The following is a 6002-nucleotide window of genomic DNA, read 5'->3' as shown; positions in this document are numbered from 1 at the left end:
ATTTACAGAATACTCCCAAAATTAGAGACACCGCATGAAGCCGTGTGAGAGGAGGAAAGGCGGTGTTTGGAGCTATGAGGGCGGGCGGCAGTAGCTCAGTGGTACAGTACTCGTCTCCACTGGCCAGCAGGTTGGTGGTGCGATCGCAGCTGCTTCAGGTGAACACTGCCTTTGTGTCCTTGGGCCAGACACTTAAACCGACTCGCCCCCAGTGTCTGTGAATGTGTGTGTGAATGTTTGACTGGTTCCTTGATGTAAAGCGCATTGAGTGTCTTTGACGGTAGAAAAGCGCTATATAAATGTGACCATTTTACCATTTAGCGACAGAGCTAAAGCATGTATGTTCAGCCACGCCCATGCATCAGAATTCAACAAGTTCCAGTCGTGGTGTGAGGTCGAGGTGTGCCCAGTGTGCACACTTATAGAACATAATGGACCTACACAGTGCTATGAACTGAGACATGGAAGACTGGAAAGTAGTGCCCATTACTTGGTCTGGACCATCTCTCAGCCAACAACAAACACAGTTTATCTGCAGAGCCTGAATTAAATGTGGAAGACGTTGTTTAAATATCCTCAGATCTTTTGAAGGAAACTTCGGCCCTCGTGTTTCACTTGTTGGTACAACACATGCTGGCGCTCTTTCCCAGTGTTTTGAGTGATTCTTATAGTTTTCCTCTTTTTCCTTTCTTACATAAGTTAGAATGTTTGTTTCAGTCTGGACCCAGCATTTCTCTGACTTATTATCTATCTGAAGGTACCATTAAAGTTAGGGAGTGTCTGCAGAGCCGCAGCACGCGGCCGAAACTGCCATGTTATTTTTGTGCCGGCCACGCGCGCGGCTCCTGAAACTGCTCCGCTATTTGACCGCGTTTTAGCGCCGTTTTAGACCGCGCCGGGTTAAGGTTAAGGTTAAGGTTAGGGTTAAGGTTAGGGTTAGGGTTAGGGTTAGCCATGAGGCTATAACGGGCTATAAGGGAAATGCCGCGGTCCCTGAAACTGCGCGGCTATTTGACCGCGCCACGGCTCTCCAGCCAGGGCCTTAAAGTTAAGGTGTCATCCAGGTTATCGCCACACTGCTGCGGTTAAACCTGTCACGAGCAGTGGTCCACCATAGGTTGTCGAGGGATATACACAGAAAATCCCCACTCTGTCTGGGAATTAAAGCCAGGACCTTCCTAGTGTGAGGTGAGGGTGCTAGGGTTAGGGTTCTGCCTCAAGGTGCAGTTGTGGGTGCTGTGGTTGTGTCCGTGAGCTACATCCTGTCTACTCTCCATCTGCTTCACCTCACGTCAACAATACATTCATTTTAAACTTATATTTTCACATTTTATAAACTACACCAGGGTGATACAATTGTGATATGATTCCTGTGAAGATATACTATTTTGGTGATATTGTCTTCTAATTTAATGCTTTTAGTAATATAATACCACTACTACTACTACTACTACTACTACTACTACTACTACTACTACTACTACTACTACTACTACTACTACTGTGATACTGTGGCATACTGTAAATCATACTTTTCATCTAACTTATTATTTTGATTTAGTTTGAATTAAGATGAACATTAAAACCTCCGTTCTTGGGCCCCTGCTCATTTATGATTTTTTTTTTTTATTCTAAGCAAACATGTCTGTCAAGACAAATGAATGTTTCTTTTTAAATGTAAATGCTAGCTGTGAGATTAATGATGCATGTAAACTGTCCTCAACATCGATATTCTATTTGACTTTAAAACTATGTACGGTGACTTGCAAAAGTATTCATACTCCTGAACCTTTCCACATTCTGCCACGTCATGGCCACATATTTATGGTAAATAAATTGTGTTTGCATGTTTTGTGAAAGAGCACACAAAGCAGCACACAATTGTGAAGTAGAAGGAAAATTATAAAGGATTTCCAGATTTTTTTAAAAAGTGCAGTGTGCAAAAGTATTCAGCCTCTTGTCCCAGAATGCCACAGTGTGTCAGAAGTCTGATGGTTACTGAAAGACTGAACGTGATCGACCTAATGATTACAGAGAGTCTCCAGTGTGTGATCTAATCTCAGGATGAATGTTCTGTGAAGGACACAGAAGTTTAAGAGAAAGTTGAGGAGCAAACTGTAACATAAAGTCCAAGGAACACAGCGACTGGTCAGAGATGAAGATTAGAGCTGGGTTAAGTTATAACAAGATTTCTCAAGCATCTCAGGGAACATTGTTCAATCCATCATCTGGAAATGGTCCTGTGTAAGAAGTCCATTTTACAGTTTGTCAGAAGACATGTGAGGGACACAGACATGTGAGGGACACACAGACATGTGAGGGACACCAGACATGTGAGGGATACACAGACATGTGAGGGACACACAGACATGTGAGGGACACAGACATGTGAGGGACACAGACATGTGAGGGACACCAGACATGTGAGGGATACACAGACATGTGAGGGACACAGACATGTGAGGGACACCAGACATGTGAGGGATACACAGACATGTGAGGGACACGCAGACATGTGAGGGACACAGACATGTGAGGGACACACAGACATGTGAGGGACACCGACATGTGGAAGAAGCTGCTCTGGTCTAGAACCAATCAAAAATAAAACCAAAAGCAAAATGATGTGTGGAGGTGGTGGTGCTGCATCATGGTGGTGGTGCATCATGGTGGTGCTGCATCATGGTGGTGCTGCATCATGGTGGTGCTGCATCGTGGAGGTGCTGCATCACGGTGGTGCTGCATCGTGGAGGTGCTGCATCGCGGTGGTGCTGCATCGTGGAGGTGCTGCATCACGGTGGTGCTGCATCGTGGAGGTGCTGCATCGCGGTGGTGCTGCATCGTGGTGGTGCTGCATCGTGGTGGTGCTGCATCGTGGTGGTGCTGCATCGTGGTGGTGCATCATGCTGTGGCTGCTCTTCAGCTGGGGCAGTGAAGCTGCTCAGAGCTGATGGAAGATGGAGGAGACAAATACAGGACGATCTTGGAAGAAAACGTCTGTTGACGTCTTTAAAAGACTTGAGACTGGGGGCGGAGCTTCACCTTCAGCAGGACGACGCCCCTAAACATAAAGCCAGAGCTACAATGGAAGGATTTCATTTTCTTTTAAATCTGGAAATCATGTCTAATTTTCCTTCCACTACACACTGTGTGTTGCTCTTCCATGCTAATACAATTTACTGAAGTTTGTGGTCGTGAAAAAAAGTGTAGAGTATGAATACTTTGGCAAGCCACTGTACAAACTGAGCTACTATTAAATTCATCAGTTTTTATGACAAATACATTCAAACTACAGTGGCAATTTAGTATTTGTGTTAATGTATATACAATTTGGCCAAGTATAGATTCAAATGCACCAGTTCATATTTTTGTTTAGCAGAAGAATTCTGTTGCTAAATACTATGTTTTCTAAAAATAGATTCAGAGAAAACAATTTTGGATTTCATGGCGTACGATCCTGATCCAGAAGGATCCTTCAAAGGGCACAGTCCAACTATCGGCCAATAACTTGTCTCTCCACAACGTGGAAGCTCATAATGGCGGCTAAGTTAAGCGGGCACATGGATCAATACATGAGACTGCTCAGAAAGGCATCGGCAAAAATACCAGAGGTGCGAAACATGAGCTCCTGGTGGACAGAAGAGTCGCACGGGACTGTAGAACCCGACACACCAACCTGAGCACTGCCTGGATTGATTACAAGAAAGCCCACGACTCAATGCCACACACTTGGATCATGGGATGCTTGGAGTTGAAAAACATCAATGGGGCTCTAAGGGCCTTCATAGGAATAATGCAGGAATCATCACTTGGCCAAAGGAGGAGATATAGACCACAGATGTTAAGACATGAAAGCCCCTGACCATAGAGGGTTCCATCCCAAATCCAGCACCCTGAGACTGTACACTAGCACCCTGAGACTGTACACTAGCACCCTGAGACTGTACACTAGCACCCTGAGACTGTACACTAGCACCCTGAGACTGTACACTAGCACCCTGAGACTGTACACCAGCACCCTGAGACTGTACACTAGCACCCTGAGACTGTACACTAGCACCATGAGACTGTACACTAGCACCCTGAGACTGTACACTAGCACCCTGAGACTGTACACTAGCACCATGAGACTGTACACTAGCACCCTGAGACTGGACACTAGCACCCTGAGACTGTACACTAGCACCCTGAGACTGTACACTAGCACCCTGAGACTGTACACTAGCACCATGAGACTGTACACTAGCACCCTGAGACTGTACATGAGCCGTAAAGAAGGAGGCCGAGCACTAGTGAGCGTGAGAGCCACTATCCAGGACGAAACGTCCAAGATCCATAAGTACATCAAGGACAAGGCTCCTACAGATGACGTGCTCAGTGAATGTCTCAGACATTGGGGAACAGAGGATGATGAGGTGCTGGAGGGACCATCATGGGAGGACACGCCCCTACATGGGATGTACCACCGGAACATAACTGAAGGGGCTGACATCAGAAAATCCTACCCATGGTTAGAAAGAGCCGTTCTCAAGGACAGAGACCCTGATCATGGCAGCACAGGAGCCCTGAACACCAGATCAATAGAGGCCCAGATCTACCACACTAGACAAGACCCAAGGTGTAGGCTGTGCAAAGGGGCCCTGAGACAATCCCGCAGGGTGCAAGATGCTGCAGGGACAGCATACATGGAGCGCCATAACCAGGAGGCTGGCATAGTGTACAGAAACATCTGTGCAGAATACGGGCTGGAGACCCCAAGGACAAAGTGGGAAACACCTCCAAAGGTGGTGGAGAACGACCGAGCCAAGGTCCTCTGGGACTTCCAGATACAGACCGAATGGTAATGGAGAACCAACCGGACATAGAGGTGGTCAACAAGGGGCAGAGGAAAGTCGTGTTATCTTCCGTGATGGTGTGGATGATCGGTTCGTCGTACGCAGGTCGTGTGCCCCCAGTCCAGACCACTGGGGAAAGTGCTGAGGAGCCAGAGGAGGTAATGACCAACGTCCTGTTTACTCTGTTTACCACAGGACTGACCACAGAGGGTCCTGAGGGAACGCCCCAGCACACTCCTCCCAGCCCAGCAGCGCTTTGACCCTCTCCCTGTGTCACTGCTGTCATCTGGGACGTTTAGTGAAATGTAGTGAGACTGAAACACCCACAGCAATCTGCAGTTATGGCCAGACTATTGTGACAGGAGATAAACTCTTTTCTGAAACTCTAGTAGTAAACACAAAGTGACATGTGTGGAAACAATCTGGGCCCTGCCGGTAGTGTGGAGTTCTCTAAGGCACACATGACTTGAATTCAGAAACTGACACTATTTTACTTGTTTTACTTCATTTAATTTATTCCTCAGTCACATTCATTGATAGCTGCTATGGTGCAGACACAGACATGTGTATTAACTTTACTATTATGATTAGTTTATTTTAAAAGGACACAACATAGAGCAGGGCCACACATAGTCATCCATGCCGTGTCCAGGCCCAGAGCCAAGGGCTAATTTGCAGAGCCTTTTTGTGTTTGTAAAGTTAAAAGTAGGAAAGCCTTTGGACGCGCGTACGTCACCGGTGCGCGTGCGGGCTCTCACAGTGGCGCGTGCGGGCTCACAGTGGCGCGTGCGGGCTCACAGAGGCGCGTGCGGGCTCACAGTGGCGCGTGCGGGCTCACAGGGGCGCGTGCGGGCTCTCACAGGGGCGCGTGCGGGCTCTCGCCCACAGGGGCGCGTGCGGGCTCTCACAGGGGCGCGTGCGGGCTCTCACAGGGGCGCGTGCGGGCTCACAGTGGCGCGTGCGGGCTCACAGAGGCGCGTGCGGGCTCACAGGGGCGCGTGCGGGCTCTCACAGGGGCGCGTGCGGGCTCTCGCCCACAGGGGCGCGTGCGGGCTCTCACAGGGGCGCGTGCGGGCTCTCACAGGGGCGCGTGCGGGCTCTCACAGGGGCTTAGTGTAACCGGCATGTCTCTGATCAGATTTACGGCGGGGAATCTCCGGAGCCTCT

This window comes from Eucyclogobius newberryi, unplaced genomic scaffold (genome assembly GCF_026437365.1).
Source record: "Eucyclogobius newberryi isolate DKJ021-1_F unplaced genomic scaffold, fEucNew1.0.hap1 SCAF_4, whole genome shotgun sequence".
Lineage (NCBI taxonomy): Eukaryota > Metazoa > Chordata > Actinopteri > Gobiiformes > Gobiidae > Eucyclogobius > Eucyclogobius newberryi.
Note: the sequence above shows the minus strand (reverse complement) of the source record.